Here is a 17,658-nt window from a genome sequence, read left to right as displayed (position 1 = left end):
TATCGTTAATTTTTATGTTAGAGAAAAATAGAGTTTGTTTTCTTATAAAAAATATTCTTTAGAATTTTATTTCAATGAATAACAATCAGTAGTGTCAATTGAATAAAAATTTTATCTTTGACACTATTTGATTGCGAGAATTTGATAATTAGTCATTTGTTAGCTTAAATTTTTGTACAATTATATTTTCTTTCAGATAAAAATGCACAAAATATGAAATTTTTTATCTTTCAAAATATTAAAAAAATGAAAATATACTACAATTAATAATGTTAATTGAATAACATTTATATTTTTAACGTTATTATGAGAGTTTAATAATTAGCCATTTGCTAACTTAAATTCTTATACAAGATTTTTTTCCTTAATTGAAAATACAAAAAAAAACATATTTCACGTGAGTGGTTTTAAAAAAATTGTGCAATGACTAGTGATATTAATTGAGTAGCACTTCTCCCTTTAATATCATATAAATCATGAAAGTTTAAGTTTATAGAATAATATTTCTTATTGTAAACTTTCACGCACAGGATAAAATAAAAATTGTATTTTATAGAAAATTAATGGTTATAGTTATCTATAACATTAATTGAGTAACAATTCTATTTTATTGCTATTGTAAGAATTTAATGATTAGTTATTTGCTAACTTAAATTCTTGTGTAAGTTTTTTTAAAATAAAATAAAATGTACAAATATGAAAGTTTTATTTTAATATAATATCAAAAAATAAATATCAATAATATTAACTGAACAACAATTCTATCTTTAATTTTATTGTAAGGGTTTATTGATTAACCATTTACTAACTCAAATTTCTATGAAAATTTTGCTTCTTTAACTAAAATATTAAAAGAGTATATTCCTCCTATAAATTGTTTTAATTCGTGCAATGGTTGACAATATTAGTTGAGTAACATTCCTGCTTTTAATATCATGAGTCATGAAAGTTTGTAGAATAGTCATTCCAGTTATCACAAGTTTTTACGCATAAAATAAAATAAAAGTTGTCTTTTTACGAAAAATCAACGATAATAATTATTGAATAGCAAGTTCTATCTTTAATGTTATCAAATTTGAGAGTTTAATGACTAGTCCCTTACTAGTTTAAATTCTTATTCAAGTTTTTTTTAAAAAAAATACAAATGAAGCCTATTTCACATATAATTTTACGCTATTAGTTAAAGGTACTATTTTTAACAGGTGATATAAGGGTGTTAATACATTCTTTACATGTAATTGACTTATGAATCTAACTTTGTTTTCAATGACCATATTTTCTAAGGATTTTTCAATATTTTTTCCCTCAAAATAAATATTGGTGACGACCTCGTTAAAAATTAATTCTTGCGTTAGTCCTATTGTGATTTCGGTTGTAACAATGGTTTATATCACTACATTTTCATTTTGTTAAAAATTATTAAAAATGATTTTTTTTTCTTTTCAATTTTGACCTTCATTTTGAAAATATTTTCATAGAAAATATTTTCTAAAATATAAATAAGGAATGTTATTTTTTAAAAATAAAAAATCAAATATTCTCAACGTTAGATTTTTAGAAAAGTACTTTTCTTTTGTATACCAAACATCTTCTTATAACATATTTTATTAATAGAATAATTTCATATAACTTTTTGTATTTATTTTATTTTTCTTTATGTTTGTTTATAAATATTGGTTAAATTGTACTTTTGGTACCTCTTATTTTTGTGAGACCCTTCCCCCTTTTCTCTTCCTTCCCGGATTTCCTTTTCACTCTCACCCATTTCTCCTTTACTCTTCTACTGTGGCTGATTTTGTTCTCTGGGTGGTGCTCTTTTGGATTGAAGGTGCTGAGTGAAGGTTAGATTTCGTGTTGAACTGTGCGGAGCTTCTTTCCTTCTTCTTCGTGGAGCTTTCTTTTTCTTCTTCTCCGTTTCTCTTCCCGGAAGCTCGGATCTTCGCACTGAGGTAAGGGAAGCTAGTTACTTTGCTGTTTTTGGTTGAGAATGTGTCTTAGAAACTCATCTGCTGTTCGTTGGTGGTTGATCTTTGGCTGAGATTTGAGAAAAACTAGTTTTTGGGGTTTTTCGGGGTTGGGTGAAATTTTGGGGTTTTCCCTTGATTTTGGATGCATGTTGCAAATGAGTTGTTTTTCTTGAGGTTTGATGGAAGTGTAAACTTTTGGATGGTTTGCATGTTGTTTTCCTAGTATTTTTCGCAGGTTTTGATGAAATTTTTGAAGCTGGTAAGGGTTCCGTTTGAATTTGCGCCGGGCTCAGTTCTTCGCGCGGGGCGCGACTTGAACTGGGTAATTTCTGGGTGAATCGCGCCGAGCGCGGGGAGAACCGCGCCGGGCGCAATAGACCTTTATATGTCTCTGGTTGAGAATTGAGCCGGGCGCGCTTTTAACTCTCCGGGCGCGCATTTGTTTTGTTTTCAGAATTTGACTTTATAGTCTTCATGAAAGTTGTAGCCTTGGATGTTAACTGTCCAATGGCGCTGGAATCACTCAAAAAGGAGTTTTAGAACTCTAGATATGGCTGTTTTAGTGAAGAGGGGTCGAGCTGCTAGCTTTGTTTATAGCTGTTGTTTATGAGCATGATAGGAGTAGTATAACTCCTGATGCGCTGTTTGCTGTGATGGTTGCCATTTCACATTTAGTGAATTTGGTTAACTTGAAAGTTGTTTTAGGTGCTTAGGTGTACTCTTGTTGTTTGGGTGAGTAATTTGACAAGATAGATGAGTTGTAAACAAGATGTTTGGGTCGTATTAGGTGTTGATCATGTTGTTTTAAGTTGTTAGTGATGAATGATTATTAAGCTGAATGATGATATTGATGTGCTGCGCTGAGTGCGACCCTTGTCGCGCTGGACGTGAGACTCCTTGGGAGTCTCTGCCTCGAGGGCGCTGGGTGCAATTTGGTTTGCGCTGGGCGCGAGACCAAGGGAGGTCTCTGCCTTACCTGCGCTGGGCGTGGGTTGGGGCGCGCCGGGCGTGTGAGAGTCCTTGGAGTCTCTGTCTGGCCTGCGCTGGGCGCAATTGGGTATTGCGCCAGGCGCGAGAGAGGGCTTTGGACTCTCTGGATAAGTCTCGTCGGGCGCAGATACGCTTGCGCCGGGCACGCTGGCCCTGGAGCCCTCTGGTTGTGCCACGCCGGGCGCGATCATGAGTGCGCCGGACGTGTATGAGGATGTGAAGTTATATGCCAAATTTGATGATAATATTATTTTATGCTGAACTAAGCCGAAATTGATGAATATGATGTGATGACTAGCTGAAATTTTTGTTTGATGATGTTGAACTGTGTTAGGTGTATATTGTTGTAAGATGCTTAGATGTGCTGTAAGTTGATAGGTTGTGTTATCAAGCTGAGCTGTGCTGAATGTTGTTTATGCTGATTAATGCTGCCAATGTCGTGTGATGAAAAGTTGTGTTGTGTTGTATGTTGTTAATGATGTAACGCTGAGTTGTGTTGTGTGATGCTAATGCTGAACTTTATTGTTTGAGTCGAGCTGAATTATATGCTGATAGTTGTTGAATTATGCTGAAATTGCTGAGCTGAGATGTAATTGATAAATATGTTGTGCTGACTAGATGTAAAAGCTGAAAAATGATGTTAAGCTGTAATAGATGTATATCTCTGTGCTGAACTGGGCTGTTATTGATGATTTTAAATGCTGATTTATAATATGATTGTGCTCTAGAATGATGAGCTGAGTTGTGAGTAGTAAGCTGTTTTGAATACTACTTAGCTGTGTCGTATGCTATTTTTTTGTTGTGCTGCGTTGTGAGCTGTTTTGTTGTGCTGTCTATTGCTGAGTTATATGTTGTGTTTGGCCACTATTGTGGTGCTGTTATAGCCGCTACGTCGGTGCTGTTAGCCACTACTGTGGTGCTGTTATAGCCGCTATGTCGGTGCTGTTAGCCACTATTGTGGTGCTGTTATAGCCGCTACGTCGGTGCTGTTAGCCACTACTGTGGTGCTGTTATAGCCGCTATGTCGGTGCTGTTAGCCACTATTGTGGTGCTGTTATAGCCGCTAAGTCGGTGCTGTTAGCCACTATTGTGGTGTTGTTGTAGCCGCTGAGCGGTGCTGATATTGCTGAATTGTTGTGGTGTAATGTAAGATGTGCGGACGTGCTGATAGCTGTAGATGTTTTTTTTTTTTATTTTATTTTATTCACATATTTATATATGTATGTTGATTTCTTCACACTAGCTTACCCTTTGTTGTTTCCATGATGTTTGGACTGCGATGATCATACTATGTATGGGAGCAGAGCAGAGATAAGTTGGTGGCTGGCGGTAGGTCTGTAGCTGGCAGACGGAGCTGATTGGTGTAGATGTTTTGTTGTTTTAGCTACTGGGTGTAATAGCTTTGTTGTATTTTGTGCACACTCTAACTCTAGTCGGATTGGAACTTTGTATATATTTATATTCTAGATCCTATATCTATATACTTGTTCTATCTGTCTGGTGTTTCCGGTGTGCTGTGCCGAGTGTAGTGACCAACTGGGTCGTTACACTTTAGTGGTATCAGAGCAGTTCGAGTCTAGTGGGCACTCGTTGGGGGTGGTTCCTTTAGGCTTTTGTTGTGCTGAACTCTGTGTTGTGCTGACTTCTTGTAGTCTTGTTGTGTTGTTTTTCGTGCTGATTGCTGTGTTGTTTTGCTGTGGTGTTGATTGCTGTGTTGTTGATAGTTGTTTGGTTTAGTTATTGTATACTGAAGATGCTGTTACTTCTGTAGACAATGACTAGAACCAATGGGCAGATAGCACGTGCCATCGAGATGATGGTTATGGCTATGCAGTAGCAAAATGCGTATTTTGCTAGGATGGTCGCTGATAGAGCTGCAGCTGGTGCAGCAAGGCCCTTGGGGTCGTAGGAGAGCTGGGATCTAGCTGAGTTCCGAAAATGTCGTCCTCGTCAGTTCGAGGGAGATGCAGACCCAGAGGTAGCTGACCACTAGATCTGTGAGATGGAGAAGATCTTCACTGTGTTGGGATGTTCTCAGGAGAGGAGGCTGGCATATGTTGTCTACATGCTGGTTGGAGAGGCTGAGCATTGGTGGAGGGGTACAAGGTGAACTTGATTTGTTTACCTTGGGTGGATATTGACATAGTCTTAGGGATGGATTGGTTGTCTGCTAATCGCATCCTTATAGATTGTGCCAATAGGCTGTTGATCTTTTCTCAGGTGGAGGAGGAGCTGTTGATTTCAGCTGGTCAAGCTGAATCATTTTTGAGGGATGGAGCAGAGTGCTATCTTCTGCTTGCTGCTATGAGTATGGAGACCGAGAGGGTCATTGTTGAGATTGATGTGGTGAGGGATTTTGCTGAGGTGTTCCTGATGAGGTGCCTGGATTGCCTCCTGTTAGGGAGATGGAGTTTAGCATTGACTTGGTTCCAAGTGAGGGGCCAGCGTTGGTGGATCCCTATGGGATGGCTCCTGCTGAGCTGGTTGAGCTGAAAGGTCAGTTGGAGGATCTGTTAAAGAAGCAGTTCGTGTGACTGAGTGTATCGCCGTGGGGTGCTCCCATGTTGTGGGTGAAGAAGAAAGATAGAGGTAGTCGACTGTGTGTTGATTTTCGACAGTTGAACAAGTTGATCATTAAGAACAAATATTCATTTCCTTGGATAGATGACTTAATGAATTAGCTGAAGGGAGCATCAGTTTTCTCGAAGATTGACTTGAGGTCAGGCTATCACCAGATTAGGGTGAAGGAGGGTGACATACCGAAGACTGCTTTCAGGACTAGGTATGGTCACTATGAATATGTTGTGATGCCGTTTGGCATGACCAATGTCCCTGAAGTGTTCATGGAGTACATGAACAGGATCTCCCAGCCGTTCTTGGATAAATTCGTGGTGGTGTTTATTGATGATATCTTGATTTATTCAAGGACCCCGGAGGAGCACATAGAGCACTTGAGGTTGGTGCTGGAGATTTTGAAGGCAAGGCAGCTGTACGCTAAGCTTTCAAAATGTGAGTTCTGGTTGAGTGAGGTGAAGTTCTTGGGACATGTGATCTCAGCTGAGGGTATTGCTGTTGACCCGACTAAGGTGGAGTCGGTGTTGCAGTGGGAGCGTCCAAGAACTGTCACTGATATTTAGAGTTTTGTGGGTTTGGCGGGTTACTATAGGAGGTTCATTGAGGAATTCTCCAAGATAGTGGCGCCTTTAACCCAACTGACGAGGAAGGAGCAGCCGTTCATTTGGATCGATGCCTGTGAGCAGAGCTTTGATGAGCCGAAGAGGAGGTTGGCTACTTTTCTTGTGCTGGTGTTGCCGGATTCTAGTGAGCCCTTTGATGTGTATTGTGATGTTTCTCACCAGGATCTTGGGTTCGTGTTGACGCAAAACAGGAAAGTAGTGGCATATGCTTCAAGGCAATTGAAGAATCATGAGAGGAATTATCCCACTCATGACTTGGAGTTAGTAGCTGTGGTGTTTGCCTTGAAGATATGGAAACATTATCTTTATGGTGCTCAGTTCAGCGTCTTCAGTGATCACAAGAGTCTAAAGTACTTGTTTGATCAGAAGAAGCTGAACATGAGGTAGAGGCGGTGGATGGAGATTCTGAAGGATTATGACTTCCAGTTGATGTATCATCCTGGTAAGGCCAATGTTGTGGCGGATGCGCTGAGTAGGAAATCCATCCACATGTCTGGTATGATGGTGAAAGAGCTGGAGCTGGTGGAGAAGTTCAGAGATTTGAATCTCTGTGCGGAGTTAGCTTAGGATCACATTAGTTGTGGGATGATTGCCATAACTAGTGAGTTCTTGAGGCAGGTTGGACCGAAATAGTTGCAAGATGTCAAGCTGGTGAAGCTTCTTAGGTTGCTGAGTATCGAGAAGGCCGTTGGTTTTGAGCTGGGCGGAGATGGAATCTTGAGGTGCAAGGGCAGGATTTGCCTACCTCATGATGCTAAGCTGAAGAAAGCTGTGTTGGAGGATTTGCTGAGGGCTGATATGTTAGACCACTTGGGAAGCTGGGGAGGAGGTCATATCGCTAGTTGAGTTCATGTATACAATAATAGCTTTCATGCTAGTATTGAGATGACGCCGTTTGAAGCCATGTATGGCAGGAGATGTATAACTCCTCTGTGCTGGTATCGAGATGGTGAGTCAGTGGTTGTGGGACCGGAGCTAATCCTACAGACTACTGAGGAGGTATGTTTATAACCCTGGTCATGTGGTTGAACTAGATGATGTGCGGGTGAAGGAGAATCTGACGTTTGAGAAGTTGTTGATAGCTGTGGTTGATCACAAGCTGAAGGAGTTGAGGGCAAGTTTATTTCTTTGGTGAAGGTGTTGTGGGATGCAGCTATTGGTGAGGCTATTGGGAGGTGGAGCAGCAGTGCAGGGAGCGGTATCCGTTTCTTTTCCCAAGTAAGTCCGTTTTCGGGGACGAAAACTCCTGTTGTTGGGAAGGTTGTGAGACCCTTCCCCCTTTTCTCTTCCTTCCCGGATTTCCTTTTCACTCTCACCCATTTCTCCTTTACTCTTCTACTGTGGCTGATTTTATTCTCTGGGTGGTGCTCTTTTGGATTGAAGGTGCTGAGTGAAGGTTAGATTTCGTGTTGAACTGTGCGGAGCTTCTTTCCTTCTTCTTCGTGGAGCTTTCTTTTTCTTCTTCTCCGTTTCTCTTCCCGGAAGCTCGGATCTTCGCACTGAGGTAAGGGAAGCTAGTTACTTTGCTGTTTTTGGTTGAGAATGTGTCTTAGAAACTCATCTGTTGTTCGTTGGTGGTTGATCTTTGGCTGAGATTTGAGAAAAGCTAGTTTTCGGGGTTTTTCGGGGTTGGGTGAAATTTTGGGGTTTTCCCTTGATTTTGGATGCATGTTGCAAATGAGCTGTTTTTCTTGAGGTTTGATGGAAGTGTAAACTTTTGGATGGTTTGCATGTTGTTTTCCTAGTATTTTTCGCAGGTTTTGATGAAATTTTTGAAGTTGGTAAGGGTTCCGTTTGAATTTGCGCCGGGCTCAGTTCTTCGCGCGGGGCGCGACTTGAACTGGGTAATTTCTGGGTGAATCGCGCCGAGCGCGGGGAGAACCGCGCCGGGCGCAATAGACCTTTATATGTCTCTGGTTGAGAATTGAGCCGAGCGCGCTTTTAACTCGCCGGGCGCGCATTTGTTTTGTTTTCAGAATTTGACTTTATAGTCTTCATGAAAGTTGTAGCCTTGGATGTTAGCTTTCCAATGGCGCTGGAATCACTCAAAAAGGAGTTTTAGAACTCTAGATATGACTGTTTTAGTGAAGAGGGGTCGAGCTGCTAGCTTTGTTTATAGCTGTTGCGGTTTTTATCATTTTTAGCATGGTAGACGAAGGAATTAAGACTTGGTGTCTTCATGAGAGTTGTAGGAAATTTGATTATCTTTCATATGAGATAAGGATGAGCATGATAGGAGTAGTATAACTCCTGATGCGCTGTTTGCTGTGATGGTTGCCATTTCACATTTAGTGAATTTGGTTAACTTGAAAGTTGTTTTAGGTGCTTAGGTGTACTCTTGTTGTTTGGGTGAGTAATTTGACAAGATAGATGAGTTGTAAACAAGATGTTTGGGTCATATTAGGTGTTGATCATGTTGTTTTAAGTTGTTACTGATGAATGATTATTAAGCTGAATGATGATATTGATGTGCTGCGCTGAGTGCGACCCTTGTCGCGCTGGACGTGAGACTCCTTGGGAGTCTCTGCCTCGAGGGCGCTGGGTGCAATTTGGTTTGCGCTGGGCGCGAGACCAAGGGAGGTCTCTGCCTTACCTGCGCTGGGCGCGGGTTGGGGCGCGTGAGAGTCCTTGGAGTCTCTGTTTGGCCTGCGCTGGGCGCAATTGGGTATTGCGCCAGGCGCAAGAGAGGGCTTTGGACTCTCTGGATAAGTCTCGTCGGGCGCAGATAGGCTTGCGCCGGGCGCGCTGGCCCTGGAGCCCTCTGGTTGTGCCACGCCGGGCGCGACCATGAGTGCGCCGGACGTGTATGAGGATGTGAAGTTATATGCCAAATTTGATGATAATATTATTTTATGCTGAACTAAGCCGAAATTGATGAATATGATGTGATGACTAGCTGAAATTGTTGTTTGATGATGTTGAACTGTGTTAGGTGTATATTGCTGTAAGATGCTTAGATGTGCTGTAAGTTGATAGGTTGTGTTATCAAGCTGAGCTGTGCTGAATGTTGTTTATGCTGATTAATGCTGCCAATGTCGTGTGATGAAAAGTTGTGTTGTGCTGTATGTTGTTAATGATGTAACGCTGAGTTGTGTTGTGTGATGCTAATGCTGAACTTTATTGTTTGAGTCGAGCTGAATTATATGCTGATAGTTGTTGAATTATGCTGAAATTGCTGAGCTGAGATGTAATTGATAAATATGTTGTGCTGACTATATGTAAAAGCTGAAAAATGATGTTAAGCTGTAATAGATGTATATCTCTGTGCTGAACTGGGCTGTTATTGATGATTTTAAATGCTGATTTATAATATGATTGTGCTCTAGAATGATGAGCTGAGTTGTGAGTAGTAAGCTGTTTTGAATACTACTTAGCTGTGTCGTATGCTATTTTTTTGTTGTGCTGCGTTGTGAGCTGTTTTGTTGTGCTGTCTATTGCTGAGCTATATGTTGTGTTTGGCCACTATTGTGGTGCTGTTATAGCCGCTACGTCGGTGCTGTTAGCCACTACTGTGGTGCTGTTATAGCCGCTATGTCGGTGCTGTTAGCCACTATTGTGGTGCTGTTATAGCCGCTACGTCGGTGCTGTTAGCTGTTGAAGATTGAAGAATCTACATCTGGAAGATGTTCCCTAGAAGTTTTAGTTTTGATGTTTTGCTCTTGTTGCTTTTTATTTTAAGCCTATGTCAAAAGGATAATGTATTGATTGTTTAAAAGATTAGGCTTGTATGTGTTTGTTTGTTATGTGTTAAAAATTAGTAATTAACATGAAGGTGAAAATATCATAATACTCATTTTTCTTATTTCATTCATTGTTGAGAACATGAAGTATTAATTTACTGAGTGTTTGATACTTTAAATGAAAACTTGAAAACATCAGAAATTTTCTGAGTTAAGGAATAGATTACCTGAACTGGTAATAGATTACCTGACTCATGTTGAAAAACTGATTGATACTGGAATAATCGATTACCATGTGTGGTAATAGATTACCAAACTGATTCTGATGATTTCAAGAGGAAAAAGGATCGTGTTAATCGATTATCTCTTTAAAGTAATCGATTACCTCTGTTCCAAATGTGAGTTTTGTGTTATTTTGGCATCGTGTTAATCGGTTACCATGTTAGGTAATAGATTAAAACAGGAGCTGAAATAATTAGTTCAGTTATTCTAACTCGTGGTAATAGATTACCATCACAGGTAATAGATTATCTCCGTTATGAATATAACTGAAATAACTGTTTCCTTGCACATGAAAATTGTCTTTAAATAAGATTAAAACTGAAGCTTTTAAAAGAGAATTTTCACACACGGAAAGAAGAGAAATACTTACACGAACAAGAGAGATTTTTTTTTTAATACACATTACTGCAAAAGAGAAAAAGATTTTCTGAAAAAGAAAGAAAGAACATATCTGCTGAAAATCAACTTTTGGAAAAAGAAGTGTGCAAGATCAATTCAAGAAGATGAAGTTCATATAGAAAATTCATTCTAAACTGGTTTACGTTGTTGAAGATCATATCTACACGAACAGGTGTACTCGTTTCTGATCTTTTGTTATTGTTTGAATGGTTTTAACTCTTGAGATTAGAGAATCTCTGGAAGAGTTGTGTAAAGAGAAATCTTGAGATAGGTTTTTCTCAAGTAGGATATTGTGGGATCAATATTCTTGGGTTATATGTTTCTTGTGGAGTCAAGAAATGGTTTGTTAATCTTGTGGGTGTCAAGATTTGCTTGTTAAATTCATTGATTGGATATTGCTTGTGCAGGGTGCATGTAAAGAATATCAATAGTGGATTTGACTGGATTTAGAGGTGTATCTAAATCTGAAACTGGATGTAGGCCTTTGGATGGCTGAACCAGTATATATCTTGGTGCATGATTTTCTTAACTCTTACACTCTTTACATTCTGTATAAGTTTCTTGATTAATGTTGTATGAAGAAAAACATTATCTGCAGAAACTGAACTTTAAAGATTCTTGGTAATTGATAAATTCAATCTTTACATATCTTGTATTAATTGTGTTATTCAAATCTTGTTGGATAAGCTGTGCATATATAACTCTGAATTACTTTTTATGTTTAAAGGTTTGTTTTAAATCAAGATTTGTTTGGTAAAGATTTAGAAAGCAAACAAGAAAAGGAAAACTAACATAGAATCTATTCAACCCCCCCTTCTAGATTCTAACCGTAGGGACCAACATTAGCCACTACTGTGGTGCTGTTATAGCCGCTATGTCGGTGCTGTTAGCCACTATTGTGGTGCTGTTATAGCCGCTAAGTCGGTGCTGTTAGCCACTATTGTGGTGCTGTTGTAGCCGCTGAGCGGTGCTGATATTGCTGAATTGTTGTGGTGTAATGTAAGCTGTGTGGACGTGCTGATAGCTGTAGATGTTTTTTTTTATTATTTTATTTTATTCACATATTTATATATGTATGTTGATTTCTTCACACTAGCTTACCCTTTGTTGTTTCCATGATGTTTGGACTGCGATGATCATACTATGTATGGGAGCAGAGCAGGGATAGGTTGGTGGCTGGCGGTAGGTCTGTAGCTGGCAAACGGAGCTGATTGGTGTAGATGTTTTGTTGTTTTAGCTACTGGGTGTAATAGCTTTGTTGTATTTTGTGCACACTCTAACTCTAGTCGGATTGGAACTTTGTATATATTTATATTCTAGATCCTATATCTATATACTTGTTCTATCTGTCTGGTGTTTCCGGTGTGCTGTGCCGAGTGTAGTGACCAGCTGGGTCGTTACACTTTAGTGGTATCAGAGCAGTTCGAGTCTAGTGGGCACTCGTTGGGGGTGGTTCCTTTAGGCTTTTGTTGTGCTGAACTCTGTGTTGTGCTGACTTCTTGTAGTCTTGTTGTGTTGTTTGTCGTGCTGATTGCTGTGTTGTTTTGCTGTGGTGTTGATTGCTGTGTTGTTGATAATTGTTTGGTTTAGTTATTGTATACTGAAGATGCTGTTACTTCTGTAGACAATGACTAGAACCAATGGGCAGATAGCACGTGCCATCGAGATGATGGTTATGGCTATGCAGTAGCAAAATGCGTATTTTGCTAGGATGGACGCTGATAGAGCTGCAGCTGGTGCAGCAAGGCCCTTGGGGTCGTAGGAGAGCTGGGATCTAGCTGAGTTCCGAAAATGTCGTCCTCGTCAGTTCGAGGGAGATGCAGACCCAGAGGTAGCTGACCACTAGATCTGTGAGATGGAGAAGATCTTCACTGTGTTGGGATGTTCTCAGGAGAGGAGGCTGGCATATGTTGTCTACATGCTGGTTGGAGAGGCTGAGCATTGGTGGAGGGGTACAAGGTGAACTTGATTTGTTTACCTTGGGTGGATATTGACATAGTCTTAGGGATGGATTGGTTGTCTGCTAATCGCATCCTTATAGATTGTGCCAATAGGCGGTTGATCTTTTCTCAGGTGGAGGAGGAGCTGTTGATTTCAGCTGGTCAAGCTGAATCATTTTTGAGGGATGGAGCAGAGTGCTGTCTTCTGCTTGCTGCTATGAGTGTGGAGACCGAGAGGGTCATTGTTGAGATTGATGTGGCGAGGGATTTTGCTGAGGTGTTCCCTGATGAGGTGCCTAGATTGCCTCCTGTTAGGGAGATGGAGTTTAGCATTGACTTGGTTCCAAGTGCGGGGCCAGTATTGGTGGATCCCCATGGGATGGCTCCTGCTGAGCTGGTTGAGCTGAAAGGTCAGTTGGAGGATCTGTTAAAGAAGCAGTTCGTGTGACTGAGTGTATCGCCGTGGGGTGCTCCCATGTTGTGGGTGAAGAAGAAAGATAGAGGTAGTCGACTGTGTGTTGATTTTCGACAGTTGAACAAGTTGATCATTAAGAACAAATATTCATTTCCTCGGATAGATGACTTAATGAATTAGCTGAAGGGAGCATCAGTTTTCTCGAAGATTGACTTGAGGTCAGGCTATCACCAGATTAGGGTGAAGGAGGGTGACATACCGAAGACTGCTTTCAAGACTAGGTATGGTCACTATGAATATGTTGTGATGCCGTTTGGAATGACCAATGTCCCTGCAGTGTTCATGGAGTACATGAACAGGATCTTCCAGCCGTTCTTGGATAAATTCGTGGTGGTGTTTATTGATGATATCTTGATTTATTCAAGGACCCCGGAGGAGCACATAGAGCACTTGAGGTTGGTGCTGGAGATTTTGAAGGCAAGGCAGCTGTACGCTAAGCTTTCAAAATGTGAGTTCTGGTTGAGTGAGGTGAAGTTCTTGGGACATGTGATCTCAGCTGAGGGGATTGCTGTTGACCCGACTAAGGTGGAGTCAGTGTTGCAGTGGGAGCGTCCAAGAACTGTCACTGATATTCAGAGTTTTGTGGGTTTGGCGGGTTACTATAGGAGGTTCATTGAGGAATTTTCCAAGATAGTGGCGCCTTTAACCCAACTGACGAGGAAGGAGCAGCCGTTCATTTGGATCGATGCCTGTGAGCGGAGCTTTGATGAGCCGAAGAGGAGGTTGGCTACTTTTCTTGTGCTGGTGTTGCCGGATTCTAGTGAGCCCTTTGATGTGTATTGTGATGTTTCTCACCAGGATCTTGGGTTCGTGTTGACGCAAAACAGGAAAGTAGTGGCATATGCTTCAAGGCAATTGAAGAATCATGAGAGGAATTATCCCACTCATGACTTGGAGTTAGTAGCTGTGGTGTTTGCCTTGAAGATATGGAAACATTATCTTTATGGTGCTCGGTTCAGCGTCTTCAGTGATCACAAGAGTCTAAAGTACTTGTTTGATCAGAAGAAGCTGAACATGAGGTAGAGGCGGTGGATGGAGATTCTGAAGGATTATGACTTCCAGTTGATGTATCATCCTGGTAAGGCCAATGTTGTGGCGGATGCACTGAGTAGGAAATCCATCCACATGTCTGGTATGATGGTGAAAGAGCTGGAGCTGGTGGAGAAGTTCAGAGATTTGAATCTCTGTGCGGAGTTAGCTTAGGATCACATTAGTTGTGGGATGATTGCCATAACTAGTGAGTTCTTGAGGCAGGTTGGACCGAAACAGTTGCAAGATGTCGAGCTGGTGAAGCTTCTTAGGTTGCTGAGTACCGAGAAGGCCGTTGGTTTTGAGCTGGGCGGAGATGGAATCTTGAGGTGCAAGGGCAGGATTTGCCTACCTCATGATGCTAAGCTGAAGAAAGCTGTGTTGGAGGATTTGTTGAGGGCTGATGTGTTAGACCACTTGGGAAGCTGGGGAGGAGGTCATATCGCTAGTTGAGTTCATGTATACAATAATAGCTTTCATGCTAGTATTGAGATGACGCCGTTTGAAGCCATGTATGGCAGGAGATGTATAACTCTTCTGTGCTGGTATCGAGATGGTGAGTCAGTGGTTGTGGGACCGGAGCTAATCCTACAGACTACTGAGGAGGTATGTTTATAACCCTGGTCATGTGGTTGAACTAGATGATGTGCGGGTGAAGGAGAATCTGACGTTTGAGAAGTTGCTGATAGCTGTGGTTGATCACAAGCTGAAGGAGTTGAGGGCAAGTTTATTTCTTTGGTGAAGGTGTTGTGGGATGCAGCTATTGGTGAGGCTATTGGGAGGTGGAGCAGCAGTGCAGGGAGCGGTATCCGTTTCTTTTCCCAAGTAAGTCCGTTTTCGGGGACGAAAACTCCTGTTGTTGGGAAGGTTGTGAGACCCTTCCCCCTTTTCTCTTCCTTCCCGGATTTCCTTTTCACTCTCACCCATTTCTCCTTTACTCTTCTACTGTGGCTGATTTTGTTCTCTGGGTGGTGCTCTTTTGGATTGAAGGTGCTGAGTGAAGGTTAGATTTCGTGTTGAACTGTGCGGAGCTTCTTTCCTTCTTCTTCGTGGAGCTTTCTTTTTCTTCTTCTCCGTTTCTCTTCCCGGAAGCTCGGATCTTCGCACTGAGGTAAGGGAAGCTAGTTACTTTGTTGTTTTTGGTTGAGAATGTGTCTTAGAAACTCATCTGCTGTTCGTTGGTGGTTGATCTTTGGCTGAGATTTGAGAAAAACTAGTTTTCGGGGTTTTTCGGGGTTGGGTGAAATTTTGGGGTTTTCCCTTGATTTTGGATGCATGTTGCAAATGAGCTGTTTTTCTTGAGGTTTGATGGAAGTGTAAACTTTTGGATGGTTTGCATGTTGTTTTCCTAGTATTTTCCGCAGGTTTTGATGAAATTTTTGAAGCTGGTAAGGGTTCCATTTGAATTTGCGCCGGGCTCAGTTCTTCGCGCTGGGCGCGACTTGAACTGGGTAATTTCTGGGTGAATCGCGCCAAGCGCGGGGAGAACCGCGCCGGGCGCAATAGACCTTTATATGTCTCTGGTTGAGAATTGAGCCGGGCGCGCTTTTAACTCACCGGGCGCGCATTTGTTTTGTTTTCAGAATTTGACTTTATAGTCTTCATGAAAGTTGTAGCCTTGGATGTTAGCTTTCCAATGGCGCTGGAATCACTCAAAAAGGAGTTTTAGAACTCTAGATATGGCTGTTTTAGTGAAGAGGGGTCGAGCTGCTAGCTTTGTTTATAGCTGTTGCGGTTTTTATCATTTTTAGCATGGTAGACGAAGGAATTAAGACTTGGTGTCTTCATGAGAGTGGTAGGAAATTTGATTATCTTTCATATGAGATAAGGATGAGCATGATAGGAGTAGTATAACTCCTGATGCGCTGTTTGCTGTGATGGTTGCCATTTCACATTTAGTGAATTTGGTTAACTTGAAAGTTGTTTTAGGTGCTTAGGTGTACTCTTGTTGTTTGGGTGAGTAATTTGACAAGATAGATGAGTTATAAACAAGATGTTTGGGTCGTATTAGGTGTTGATCATGTTGTTTTAAGTTGTTAGTGATGAATGATTATTAAGCTGAATGATGATATTGATGTGCTGCGCTGAGTGCGACCCTTGTCGCGCTGGACGTGAGACTCCTTGGGAGTCTCTGCCTCGAGGGCGCTGGGTGCAATTTGGTTTGCGCTGGGCGCGAGACCAAGGGAGGTCTCTGCCTTACCTGCGCTGGGCGCGGGTTGGGGCGCGCCGGGCGTGTGAGAGTCCTTGGAGTCTCTGTCTGGCCTGCGCTGGGCGCAATTGGGTATTGCGCCAGGCGCGAGAGAGGGCTTTGGACTCTCTGGATAAGTCTCGTCGGGCGCAGATACGCTTGCGCCGGGCGCGCTGGCCCTGGAGCCCTCTGGTTGTGCCACGCCGGGCGCGACCATGAGTGCGCCGGACGTGTATGAGGATGTGAAGTTATATGCCAAATTTGATGATAATATTATTTTATGCTGAACTAAGCCGAAATTGATGAATATGATGTGATGACTAGCTGAAATTGCTGTTTGATGATGTTGAACTGTGTTAGGTGTATATTGCTGTAAGATGCTTAGATGTGCTGTAAGTTGATAGGTTGTGTTATCAAGCTGAGCTGTGCTGAATGTTGTTTATGCTGATTAATGCTGCCAATGTCGTGTGATGAAAAGTTGTGTTGTGCTGTATGTTGTTAATGATGTAACGCTGAGTTGTGTTGTGTGATGCTAATGCTGAACTTTATTGTTTGAGTCGAGCTGAATTATATGCTGATAGTTGTTGAATTATGCTGAAATTGCTGAGCTGAGATGTAATTGATAAATATGTTGTGCTGACTAGATGTAAAAGCTGAAAAATGATGTTAAGCTGTAATAGATGTATATCTCTGTGCTGAACTGGGCTGTTATTGATGATTTTAAATGCTGATTTATAATATGATTGTGCTCTAGAATGATGAGCTGAGTTGTGAGTAGTAAGCTGTTTTGAATACTACTTAGCTGTGTCGTATGCTATTTTTTTGTTGTGCTGCGTTGTGAGCTGTTTTGTTGTGCTGTCTATTGCTGAGTTATATGTTGTGTTTGGCCACTATTGTGGTGCTGTTATAGCCGCTACGTCGGTGCTGTTAGCCACTACTGTGGTGCTGTTATAGCCGCTATGTCGGTGCTGTTAGCCACTATTGTGGTGCTGTTATAGCCGCTACGTCGGTGCTGTTAGCCACTACTGTGGTGCTGTTATAGCCGCTGTGTCGGTGCTGTTAGCCACTATTGTGGTGCTGTTATAGCCGCTAAGTCGGTGCTGTTAGCCACTATTGTGGTGCTGTTGTAGCCGCTGAGCGGTGCTGATATTGCTGAATTGTTGTGGTGTAATGTAAGCTGTGCGGACGTGCTGATAGCTGTAGATGTTTTTTATTATTATTTTTTTTTATTTTATTTTATTCACATATTTATATATGTATGTTGATTTCTTCACACTAGCTTACCCTTTGTTGTTTCCATGATGTTTGGACTGCGATGATCATACTATGTATGGGAGCAGAGCAGGGATAGGTTGGTGGCTGGCGGTAGGTCTGTAGCTGGCAGACGGAGCTGATTGGTGTAGATGTTTTGTTGTTTTAGCTACTGGGTGTAATAGCTTTGTTGTATTTTGTGCACACTCTAACTCTAGTCGGATTGGAACTTTGTATATATTTATATTCTAGATCCTATA

At 41.4% G+C, this 17,658-nt stretch overlaps 1 long non-coding RNA gene across 1 annotated transcript; it reads left to right on the top strand.

Moving 5' to 3' along the window:
* The first annotated feature begins 7,144 nt into the window (after positions 1–7,144).
* On the top strand, positions 7,145–11,860 carry LOC145953949 (uncharacterized). Its single transcript, XR_014431166.1, has 2 exons — positions 7,145–7,658; positions 11,673–11,860. It is a non-coding gene; the product is annotated as an uncharacterized LOC145953949 (long non-coding RNA).
* Positions 11,861–17,658: the final 5,798 nt, after the last annotated feature.

The sequence above is a fragment of the Cajanus cajan genome, chromosome 1 (genome assembly GCF_000230855.2).
Source record: "Cajanus cajan strain Asha chromosome 1, NIPB_CcT2T_4, whole genome shotgun sequence".
Taxonomy (NCBI): domain Eukaryota; kingdom Viridiplantae; phylum Streptophyta; class Magnoliopsida; order Fabales; family Fabaceae; genus Cajanus; species Cajanus cajan.
This window is presented reverse-complemented; position numbering and strand designations above follow the sequence as displayed.